General features: G+C 40.4%; 1 pseudogene; it reads right to left on the bottom strand.

Moving 5' to 3' along the window:
* Nucleotides 1-10,598: 10,598 nt before the first annotated feature.
* Nucleotides 10,599-12,726, bottom strand: LOC101127753 (protein SDA1 homolog; annotated as a pseudogene).
* Nucleotides 12,727-12,965: the final 239 nt, after the last annotated feature.

Here is a 12,965-nt window from a genome sequence, read left to right as displayed (position 1 = left end):
GAACCTGCCATACGGAAGGCCAACCGTGTGCCCAATGTGGACAGAAGGTACCAATGCCAGGTTTTACCACCAAGCTTATCAAATCATTTCTTAGTTTATTGTCGTTCTTTGATTATAATCGTCTTTTTTGGTAGGGTGCAGTCTCTTTTCTCTCTTTTTTTCCTTAAATTGTCCTAGACCTGACATTCTTCCCTACTCCCCTTTTCTACCTGCATCATCTTCATTCATTACATAGGTATATGTAATACCTAGTGCATTCTCCTGCACTAGGTATTACATATAAACTAGCTACTGGGGCTGGGCACAGTGGCTCATGCCTGTAATCCCAGCAGTTTGGGAGGCTGAAGCAGGTGGATCACTTGAGGTCAGGAGTTCAAGACCAGTCTGGCCAACATAACAAAAACCTGTTTCTATGAAGAATACATAAATTAGATGGGCATGGTGGTGTGCACCTGTAATCCCAGCTACTCAGGAGACTGAGACATGAGGATAGCCTGAACCCGACAGGTGGAGGTTGCAGTGAGCCGATATTGTGCCACTACACTCCAGCCTGGGCAACGAGTGAGACTTTGTCTAAAAAACAAACAAAAACAGAAAAAATGACCTATTGGGCATTGAACCATATTTTCTCTATACTCGGATAATTTATATAAAGACATATGAAGAAAAATTTTGTACATGCTTTTGTAAAAGAAAAAAAGAGATCATTTCATATAACTTTGATCTGCTTTTACATAACTTTGATCTGCTTTTTTCAGAAAAGTCTCTAAGTCAACTGAAAAAGCTAATTCCTTTCTTTAACGGTCACATACTATGCCTGTGGAGATTGTAGTGGAAGATGTTGGTGTCTCACCCAGGTCCCATTTGAACTGGCCTAGTGTACCCATCCCCAAATCCTGTGAGCATTAGCTGCTAATGGCTTACAGCTACCTCTTCTCAGGAGAGCTACTCTAAACCCAGAGGCCACCTTGCCAGAGAGGTTATGACAAGAAGATTTTTATATCTGCCTTCCTCCTCTATGTCTGTACTCATAGACAATGACTTTGTACATATATTCTTTTTAAGAAGGCCAATAACTTTGTACACATATTGTTACCTACTTACGTTTTCATTTATAAGTGTTAGATTCTAATGAATGAAATCTCCAGGTCAGAAAAAGATTTGCACTCTTTACTAAGTATTGCCTCATTATTTTGCAAAAGACTGTAACAATTCATAATCCTACCAGACATTAATGAGTACCATTTCCCATAACCTCATTACCTATTGCCACTGCCAGTTAGTAATAGGTACTATGTTCTTTTTTATTTTACCAGTTATTGGTTCCTTGTTATTTTGTTTTGAAGTTTCTGATTACTAATGAATTTGAGTATTTAAAAAATATATTGCTAGCCATTTGGATTTGTTCTTCTTTGAATTATCTATATTTATTGCCCATTTTCTTATTTTTCTTATTTGTAAGAGTGCTTTGTGCATTATAAATGTTATTAAAGATATTAACCTTTCATCTATCCTCTTTGGTACAAATATTTTTTGCAAATTGTTTTCTATTTCTTTCAATCATAGGATGCTTTACCAATTAAAACGCTTTAATTTTTCTCTAATCAAATATGTCTATGTTTTCTAGTCTGGGTTTCTTATCTTGATTAAAAACCCTTAGGTCTTCTAAATATTCTCCTAAGCATTTTGCCTTGTACATTTAAGTTTTAATCTATCTGTAATTATATATATATATGATATGAGGTATAGGTTCAGTTTAATTTTCTTCTAGATGGAGAACCAGTTGTGTCAACATCAATTATTTTTAAAATATCTTTTCCCAACAAGTTGAAATACCACCCTTGTCATATATTACATTCTCATTTATGGGAAATTTATTTCTAAACTGTCTTTTCGACTAATTTTTTTTTGCCTTTTCTTAAAGCAATACCACACTTATTGATTATAATCATGTCTTAAAATTTTTAGTATCTGCTAAAGGAATTCCCTATTTCACTATTTTTCTCTTTAATATACCCCTTGGCTATTTTTTAGTTTTATTCTTTCATATAAATGTATAGATCATTTCATGTAATTATAAAATGAATTACATTGGAATTCAATTCAGGTTTATATATTAATTTGCAGAAACATTAACATTCTTGGGTTATTAAGTGTTTCCACTCAAGAATGTGGTAATCATTTCATTAATTCAAATCATATTTCATTATCTTTATTAAGATTTTAAAGTTTTCAGTATGGGTTTTAAACCTTTTATGTTAATTTTTAAGCATCTCATTGTTATGTTGCTATTTTAAATAGAATAATTTTCAATTACTAAATGCCCAATACTATATTTCTATATTTTTGGAAGACCATGAATACTGCTCACTGCTAATGGAGATAATAAATCACAGATACTTTTAAGATCCATGAGATTGTTTTCTTTTTCACATTTAACTTTTCTAAAATTGGAGTGTCTTAAAATCAAAGTATATATTATTTGATTTTTCTTTTTCCCTATAAAAAAACATATTTAAAGTTGATGATGTTTTACAAACATCAGACAGGTTTTACAGACTTTTACAGATTTGAGAAAATAAGTGAGCCTATGCAGTTTACAGAGCTGAAAGGAAGTGTGGCATAGCATTTTGAAGACAGAAAGACCCAGGTTTAAATACTTAAGTAAACTCTAACTTTTATGAGCTTCTTAACCTTATGTGGTTGTTCTTAAGAACCAATGAAATGGCTCTCCCCTCTCCCCTCTCCCCACGGTCTCCCTCTCCCTCTCTTTCCACGGTCTACCTCTGCTGCCGAGCCAAACCTGGACCGTACTGCCGCCATCTTTGCTCACTGCAACCTCCCTGCCTGATTCTCCTGCCTCAACCTGCCCAGTGGCGCACGCCGCCACGCCTGACTGGTTTTCGTATTTTTTTGGTGGGGACGGGGTTTCGCTGTGTTGGCCAGGCTGGTCTCCAGCTCCTAACCGCGAGTGATCCGCCAGCCTCGGCCTCCCGAGGTGCCGGGATTGCAGACGGAGTCTCCTTCACTCAGTGCTCAATGTTGCCCAGGCTGGAGTGCAGTGGCGTGTTCTCGGCTCGCTACAACCTCCACCTCCCAGCCGCCTGCCTTGGCCTCCCAAAGTGCTGAGATTACAGTCTCTGCCCGGCCGCCACCCCGTCTGGGAAGTGAGAAGCGTCTCTGCCTGACCGCCCATCGTCTGGGATGTGAGGAGCCCCTCTGCCCGGCTGCCCTGTCTGGGAAGTGAGGAGTGCCTCTTCCCGGCCGCCATCACATCTAGGAAGTGAGGAGCGTCTCTGCCCGGCCTCCCATTGTCTGAGATGAGGGGAGAGCCTCTGCCCCGCGACCCCGTCTGGGAACTGAGGAGTGTCTCTGCGCGACCGCCACCCCGTCTGGGAGGTGAGGAGCGTCTAAGTGAGGAACCCCTCCGCCCAGCAGCCGCCCCATCTGAGAAGTGAGGAGCCCCTCCGCCCCGCAGCCGCCCGGTCTGAGAAGTGAGGAGCGTCTCCGCCCGGCAGCCACCCCGTCCGGCAGCCGCCCCGCCCGACAGGTAGGTGGGGGGTCAGCCCCCGCCCGGCCAGGCGCCCCGTCCGGGAGGGAGGTGGGGGGTCAGCCCCCGCCCGGCCAGCCGCCCCGTCCGGGAGGGAGGTGGGGGGCGCCTCCGCCCGGCCGCCCCTTCTGGGAGGTGAGGAGCCCCTCTGCCCGGCCACCACCCCGTCTGGGAGGTGTACCCAACAGCTCATTGAGAACGGGCCATGATGACGATGGCGGTTTTGTGGAATAGAAAAGGCGGAAAGGTGGGGAAAAGATAGAGAAATCAGATTGTTGCTGTGTCTGTGTAGAAAGAAGTAGACATGGGAGACTTCATTTTGTTCTGTACTAAGAAAAATTCTTCTGCCTTGGGATGCTGTTGATCTATGACCTTACCCCCAACCCTGTGCTCTCTGAAACATGTGCTGTGTCCACTCAGGGTTGAATGGATTAAGGGCGGTGCAAGATGTGCTTTGTTAAACAGATGCTTGAAGGCAGCATGCTCGTTAAGAGTCATCACCATTCCCTAATCTCAAGTACCCAGGGACATAAACACTGCGGAAGGCTGCAGGGTCCTCTGCCTAGGAAAACCAGAGACCTTTGTTCACTTGTTTATCTGCTGACCTTCCCTCCACTATTGTCCTATGACCCTGCCAAATCCCCCTCTGCGAGAAACACCCAAGAATGATCAATAAAAATAAAAAATAAAATAAAATAAAAAATAGTTTAAAAAGTAAAAAAAAAAAAATAATAATAATAATAGAAAAAACCTTATAGACTACTGTTTAAAATAAAATTTGCTATTTTGGCCAAAAAAAAAAAAAAAACCAATGAAATGAATTAAAAGCTCTTACTACAGAGCCAGGCACATAATGCACACTCAATAAATGGGAGGTAGGCAAAATCTTCAAGTAAATTCCAACACTCTGACAATCACATATTATTTTAGCAATTTCAAAAACAGTAAGAATATCTTAAAAATTTAACTAAGATAAGGCAAAACTACAAATTTATAAGTTGAGTGGAGTTGTTACAAGGATATTTAATCATTTGCTTAATTTTGAAGTCCTCTTACAGGCTTAGTAACTTAACTGGGCATACTCTTATAATTCTTTTAGGTGGTGTTAGGGACTACACACAAGGGGCATATTTATTAAATCTCCCAACAGTCTTGGTCCACTAGAAAAATAGATAGATGTGCTAAGTTTTACTTTTTATCAGCACATTGGATATATCTATGAGTATCAAGTAGATTATTTTATTACAAAGGAATTTAATATTCCCTGGATTTAAGAAAGACGGATTGAGTTTTTATCAACAACTTATTAATTAAAATTTGTTCCCAATGACTGGCTCTTAAAATATTATCAAAACTATTATTTTGCAAACCTTTACTTCTTTACTCTTATTTATATATTTTTTGGCCGTAAGAAATGAATACATATGAAATAAGTTTCAATCTATTTTAAAATTATATAATAGCTTAGATATTCTTAGGTTACTTATCAAAATTAAAGAACTTTTAAAAACTAAAACAGAAATTCCTATCAATTTCTCAAGAGAAATTATCAGCCATTCTTATTTATTTTACTTAAGCATTTACTATGTATGAACATTTTATTAAATTAGATTTTTACTTAATGATAAAGTATAATGAAAAATTTTGTCTTAATATTTATAGCATATGAAACCAAGGGTTTAAAACACAAATGAATTCAAGTTCTTGTTTAAATACCTTTTTTACTCTTTATTGAGCATCGTAAGAAATAGCTTTGTCGTTTTCTACTATAAATTAATTCCTGATAATCCTCAGAGATGAGTCTGTCTTCTCATATTTGAATGCTTTCTGGTTTTATTTTCATTGTAATGAATGCTCTGATGTAAACACTAGGATTGTGCTTTGGAAATAGTTTTAAAATATGAAATTAAATATGGTACATTTGCAGGTTTTTTGGTCCTATGATTCTTACTTTCTTAGAACCAGATTGTTTCTCCTCATTCACAGAGGTTGCAGTGAGCCAGGATTGCACCACTGTACTCTAGCCTGGCCTACAGAGTGTGACCCTGTCTCAAAAAAAAAAAAAAAATTCTCTTTATTCATTTGATGAAGACCTTTATTGGTTACCATGTCAAGTCATTGTGCATATATTTTTCCTGTTCAGTTTCAATTCTTCCATTCATTTGTTAAGCTCCTAGTGTCATAGCTAGGGATACCATAGTAAGTATGAAAAGACATAGTTCCTGGCCGGGCACGGTGGCTCACGCCTGTAATCCCAGCACTTTGGGAGGCTGAGGTGGGCAGATCACAAGGTCAGGAGATCAAGACCATCCTGGCTAACACGGTGAAACCCCGTCTCTACTAAAAATACAAAAAAATTAGCTGGGCGTGGTGGCAGGTGCCTGTAGTCCCAGCTACTCAGGAGGCTGAGGCAGGAGAATGGCGTGAACCCTGGAGGCAGAGGTTGCAGTGAGCCGAGATCGCGCCACTGCACTCCAGCCTGGGCGACAGAGAGACACTCCATCTCAAAAAAAAAAAAAAAAAAAAAAAAAGAAAAGACATAGTTCCTGTTCTGATTGAGCTTAATGTCTAAAATTCACGCACATAAAGGCTAAAATTCACCCACATAAAGGTACACTTACAACTAAACTATTAAGAGATAATAAATCTGTTATTTTGCTTTGTTTTTTTTTCTCTCTTTTTTTTTTTTTTTTAAGACAGTCTTACTCTGCTACCCAGGCTAGAATGCAGTGGTGCAATCTTAGCTCCTGGGTTCAAGTGATTCTCATGCCTTGGCCTCTCGAGTGGCTGGGATTACAAGTGTGTGCCACCACACCTGGTTAATTTTTTTATTTTTAGTAGAGGCTGGATCTTGCCATATTGCCCAGGCTGGTCTCGAACTCCCAGCCTCAAGTGATCTGCCCACTTTGACCTATCAAAGAGCTGGGATTACAGGCATGTGCCACCATGCCTGGCCTGATAATCTGTTTTTTTAAGAAGATGTAATAGGAATAAGAGAGATCTTTTAGATATCAAGCGTTGTTAGAATTAATTAGAATCAGAGAAAAATGAGATTATTCCAGACAGAAAGAACAGCATATACAAAGGCACTGTTGTAGGAAGAAATGTACATGAAGAATTGGAAGAAGGTCACTGTGGCCAAAGCTTAGAGTAGAGAGTGAGGGCAAATACTGTGGAAGATGTCTCTGAAGATACAGGTTGCAGCCAGGCCAGGCCAAACTTGTGATGATGAAGGGTTTGGAATTAATCTAAAATCAATGGAAATTCTTTAAAAAAATTTTTTTTTGTAGAGATGGTGTCTCACTATGTTGTCCAGGCTGGTCTTGAACTCCTGAGCTCAAGTGATCCTCCTGCCTCAGCTTCCCGAGGAAGATTACAGGTGTGAGCCACCACACCTAGCCTGCAATTCTGACATTGTTTTAAGTTGAGGCAGGAGGGCAGTAGGGGGGAAATAGTGAGTTTGAGGAGGAGAGATTGGTTAGGAAGTTATTCATTAGAATAGTGAAGGAATTATGGCACATGGTGGTGTCAGTATACATGAGAGACACAGATAGATTCAAGAAACATTTAGCAGATGCATCCAGGAGTAGTTGTGATGACTTCAATAATCACAAATGGACAATTGGCAAGGCACAGTAGCTCATGTCTATAATCCGAGCACTTTGGGAAGCTGAGGCGGGCAGATGGCTTGAGTGCAGGAGTTCAAGACCAGCCTGGGCAACATGGCGAGACCCCGTCTCTACTAAAAATACAAAAAAATAGCTGGGTGTGGTGGTGTGAGCCTGTGGTCCCAGCTACTTGGGAAGCTGGAGGACCACCTGACTGGAAGCTGGAAGTTGCAGTAACCCAAGATGGCACCACTGCACTGCAGCCTGGGACAGAGCAAGACCCTGTCCCAAAACAAAAACAACAAACAAACAAAACGAATGGCCAATTAGATGATTAGAGTTAACTCTCTGTTTTTAACCTTACTCAATTTGATGACTGGAAGAGCACAGGGTTTGCAAGAGGGATAGTAGTTTTGTTTTGAACACAATGAGTCTGAATTGGTTTCTTACTAATCAAGTGAAGAGATTACTAAGACAGATCTACTGATCTGGAGTTCAGAAGATAAATCTGGCCTAGAAATATAAATATGAGTCAGTTTCATCTAGGTTGCTTAGTTTGGATGTTTGACCCTCCAAATCTTGTGCTGAAATTTGACCCCCAATATTGGAGGTGGAGCTAGTGGGAGGTCTTGGGTCACATGGGGGTGCATCCCTCATGAATGGTTTGGTGCTGTCTTCTAAGTAATGAGTGAGTTCTTGCTCTATTAGTTCCTGCAAGAGCGAGTTGTTAAAAAGAGCCTGACACCCCCTGTTTGCCTCTACTCTCACCATGTGATTCCTGAACAGGCCAGCTTCCCTTTGCCTTCTGCCATGAGTAGAAGCAGCCTGAGTCTCTCACCAGGAGCAGATGCTGGCGCCATGCTCCTTGTACAGAACTGTGAACCAAATAAACCTTTTTTCTTTTCTTTCTTTCTTTTTTTTTTTTTTTTTGTTTTAGAAGGAGTCTCACTCTGTCACCAGGCTGGAGTGTAGTGACGCAATCTTGGCTCACTGCAACCTCTACCTCCCGGGTTCAAGCAATTCTCCTGCCTCGGTCTCCCAAGTAGCTGGGACTACAGGCGTGGGCAACCACAGCCATCTAATTTTTGTATTTTTTTTTAGTAAAGATGGGGTTTCACCATGTTGGCCAGGATGGTCTCGATCTCTTGACCTCGTGATCCGCCCACCTTGGTCTCCCAAAGTGCTGGGATTACAGGCGTGAGCCACCGCACCCAGCCTAAACCCTTTTTCTTTTTTCTTTTTTCTTGAGATGGAATTTTGCTCTTGTTGCCCAGGCTGCAGTGCAATGGTGTGATCTCAGCTCACTGCAACTTTCGCCTCCCAGGTTCAAGCGATTCTCCTGCCTCAGCCTCCTGAGTAGCTGGGGTTACAGGCATGTGCCACCAAGCCCAGCTAGTTTTGCATTTACTATAGTAGAGATGGGGTTTCACCATGTTGGTCAGGCTGGTCTCGACCTCCAGACCTCAGATGATCTGCCCACCTTAGCCTCCAAAAGTGCTGGGATTACACGCATGAGCCACTGCGCCTGGTCTTCTTTTTTCTTTATAAATTATCCAGCCTCAGGTGTTCCTTTATAGCAACACAAATGGACTAACACGATGGTATTGAAGCTGTTCATTCACTAATTCATTCAATCAGCATGTTTATCACACTCCTACTATGTGCTGGGCACTGTTCTTGGTTCTGGGGATTCAGATAAATTTTAGAGTCAGCTTGACAAGTTCCATGAAAATCCTTTAAGATTTTAATTGGAATTGCATTATTTGTATAATTGATACCTGTATAACATTTAGGCTTTTCATCCTGAAAAAGGGTGTCTGTCTTCTTTACTTGAATTTTATTTAGTTATTTAATATTTTTGTAGTTTTTTGTTTATTTCATTATATATTTTGCATGTTTCTTTTGTTGAGTTTATTTCCAGATATTTTATAAGTTTTTTATTATTGTAAATGGAATCTGGTTTTTAGAGATGGGGGTCTTGCCCCATCACCTTGGGTGCAGTGCAGTGATGCAATTGTGGTTCACTGTGGCCTTAAACTCCTGGGTTCAAGCAATCCTCCCACCTTGGCCTCACAAAGTGCAGGGATTACAGGCATGAGCTGTCACACCCACCCAGTCTCTTCCTCTCTTTTTGGACCTCATTGCATTGGCTAGGACTGCCAGTACAATCTGAATAGCAAGGGGGCTAGTTAGAGCTTCTTTTATTTTCTTTTGTGATTTTCCAAGTGATGCAGGATTTTTGCTCCTTAACTCAGCTAAGTCCGGGTTACTGTCTCATGGTCAGGAAGAATTAGGCATGTGGACACCAGAGAGTGAGTGGAGTAGAATTTATTAAGCAAAAGGAAAGCTCACAGCAAAGAGAAGGGTCCTGAAAGCAAGTTGCCAGTTGCCCTCTTCACAGTTGAATACAAGGGTGTAAGGCATGAACTTCTGGTGGCTCCACCCCATCCTTCCAGTGTGCCTGTGGGCCCTTAGTCTGAGCCACTCCATATTAATGTATATCCCTTACTGTGCATATGTTACGGAATGGAATTTTCCACATGGACATGTTTAGGCAATCCCCCTTTGCAAGTTCCCTTATCTGCACAAAGCATCTCATGCTGTGGAGCCAGTGGCAGGTTCTCCGGGGACCCTTCCCTTACTGTCTGCCTAAAGCAAACTGGCTAAATTCTTTCACAAGTTTTTCTTTTTCTTTTCTTTTTCTTTTTCTTTCTTTTTTTTTTTCAATTTGCATTAGAAACCTTTTATTGAGACAAGGTAAACAGTGGGCTGAAAATATTACAGGCTGAAGGAAGGCTGAGGAAACCAGTATGAAGGCTGCTCAAATGATGCACTAAATACATTCCAAAGGTACTATTTATACTTAAGGCAGTTTTAAAAGTGAGGTCTTAACCAAAAATCCTTTACATGGCATTCAAAAAAAAAAAAAAAAAAAGAGGGGGTCACTTAAATCTTTTGTATGGACTAAAAGAGTTAAATTATGTACCCAAAATCTGTACAAGGGCCTGTTTTCAGCAGGTAAGCCTATGTACAAGTAAGAACCTCTTACTCTTATAACATTGTCCTGTTTTCTTTTGTTTTATAAGAATATATAACTCCTATCCTCACAGAGTTAGTCCAAAAGGCCTGAGTGACCTCATAGAAATATGGAGCTACCTCTACTAGAGAACTGTTTACACTGCGCTGTAAATACACATATGTGTGTCCACCCCCACAGCTAAGCTGTCAATGCCTTGAGTGAAGGGGTTATAGCTCATTTGTTTTATATCTACAGTGACAATTAACAGGCACTCAATACTTTTTTTTGCATGAATGATAAATGAATTGATTTTACTACCACCACTATTTACATTAACATTCCCACCATTAGCCGTCTCCAAAATAAAAACACCAAATTGCTGCCACATTTCCAGCAGTTTTCACAACACAGTGCTTCTGGACTTTTTAATGTAAACAAACATGCTTGATTTACCAATTTTCAGAGTAATGACACAAACTTAGCATTCTTCTTGGAATGGAAAACTTGCTGGGAAGTTACTTCATTCTTTTTCTCTTTTTCAAAAGTGCATCTCGTAGCGCCAACTGTTTTTCTCGGAAGGAACGCTTATTTTTTCACCGGACATTCTGGCTATACTGCATCATCATAAAGTTCTTCTGTTTTTTCTCCTCTTTATTTGTCAAACTGGGAAATGGATTCATTTTGGTTTTCTTCCTCACAAATTCTTTTCCGTCTGTCTTTCTAGCCATTGCAGTTGCTAGTCTTGTCTCTTTGTCAGACTTCGGCTTTTGATGAAGGCGTTCGATGTCCCGAAGAGAAAGTAATTCACCCCTGGGCTCTTCATCACTGTCTATTTCAATTTATTTCCTCTTCTGGGATTTCCCAGGGGCAGCATCAAGTTCTTTTCTCAGTTGGGCCATGCGGATTTTCTGGAAGTCTTCCTGAGTTAAAACTTGGCTGGTGCTGATGGCTGCAGCTTTGGCTTTCCGCTCCTCCATGGGCATCCTGTTCAGCTTCTTGGAGATTTCTTGCTGTTCTTCATCAGAAGAGTGTTGCACATCAATCCATTCACCAATAGCATCCTCCTCCTCACTGAGACTGGTATTTTCCCATCCATCTTCATCATTTTCAGCATTCTCTTCTTTCTCACCTTCCAGAACTTCTGCTCCTGGAATGTAATCTTTAGCATCTAATTCTCCATATTCTTGTACTCTTGCTTCTATGGAGGACTCTGTAGGCTTACCCTGGAATTTCTTCTGCAGCATCTGAGGATTCAGTGTTCGGAAGAGCTGAATCAAAGTTCTAGCACTCATCATTACATTCTTATCCTTGTGTGTTTTATACTGAGCCAGGTCTTGGAGAAGTTCTTCAGTCATGGCCAGAGAACATTGAGCTGTTATCTCTTTTATAGCATTGATTCCTACTGCCATGACTTCTCCAGAGTTCTTTTTGGTAACCAAATTGTTTGCCAGAGTCATAAGCAATGATTGAATAATCTCTGGGGGTACTAGGTGATGAGATGCTTGTGCAGCAAACGGAGGATCTTTGTTACTTCTCTTTGGTGGGGCTGCAGAAACCTTTGCAAACAAGGATAGAAATTGAAGAGAAAGAGCTCATGAATTCCCACCAATCTGGAGATGAGGTTCATGAGCATCATTTTCACTTCAAACTTCTTCTTACTTCACTCAAGCTGCTTTAGTAGTTTTTCTGCAAAATCTTGGGGATCATGAATTAAGTGAATGGCTGAAAAGTTAAACATCTCTGGTTTTCTCTTGTTTTTTTGTTTCTCAGATTCGGAGTCACAGTCCTGTTTTTCGTCTTCATCTTTCCCAAGACAGAATGTCAAAGTGGCAACTAATATCTTGGTGACCTTAGAGAAACGTGCAGTTGTGATAACATTGACAGTTTTGGCATCATTCCAGATGTTCCCTCTGTAGAAGTTCAATCATTACATCTAAAGACATCTTGGCTGCGGTTGCATTGCTATGTCTTAACATGATGTACTTGAAATTTTGCAATACTGCATTCACTTTACTGTTCTTGTGTTTTGCATTTATATTCTTGATATCAGTCACAATATGTGTGTATAAAGTCTTTCGCAGAAGCTTATCATGGCAACGTAGAAGTTCAAAGAAGAGTTCTAGCAGGCTTGATGGATTGATGAGATTCTTATTTCTCAGCAAGATCAAAGCTTTGCAAAATGTCATTTGAAGATCTGGATCTTATATGGTATGATTGCAGGAGAGAAGCTCTTTCACCTCTTGAGGAAAATTACTTAAATACTCTGGGTAGCAGTGACTAATCTGTAGCAAAGCAAAGGCTCTTCTGAAGTTTCTCTCTTTCTCTCCTGTAATTAAGATGCAGACATTTAGGCTGTTCTGTGCCATAAACATCACCAGCTCTGCTAGTTCTTTGCTGGGTTTATTTGGTTGCAATTTGGAAATCTCCACATTGGATTTGTAGTGATTTTACTGCTGTAGAAACTCCTCAATGCAGGCCGGTGGGTCTAGCTTGATCCGATTCTGTGACTGCAGCAGGTTACTGGGCAGCTTGTTGTTTCTGCTGGACATTTTCGCTGCAGACTGGCTTCGCGGCCAGCAGTTTTAATAAAACTCAGATGGCCGGTAGCCCCTAAACCCTGCCAGCTGCAGCTGCAAGTTTTTCAAACTTACACCCTTCCCTGCTAAAGAGCATATTTTTTGGGGATATAATTAGTAATGTCCTCAAATGCTTAAATTTACAAGAAAATAAATAATATATAGTAATTTGATTTATAGCCTTTATTTTATTTTTACAAAATGTGAAAACA

This window comes from Gorilla gorilla, chromosome 21, assembly GCF_029281585.2.
Source record: "Gorilla gorilla gorilla isolate KB3781 chromosome 21, NHGRI_mGorGor1-v2.1_pri, whole genome shotgun sequence".
Lineage (NCBI taxonomy): Eukaryota > Metazoa > Chordata > Mammalia > Primates > Hominidae > Gorilla > Gorilla gorilla.
The sequence above is the reverse complement of the archived record's forward strand: the minus strand, read 5'-3'. Positions and strand labels throughout refer to the sequence as shown.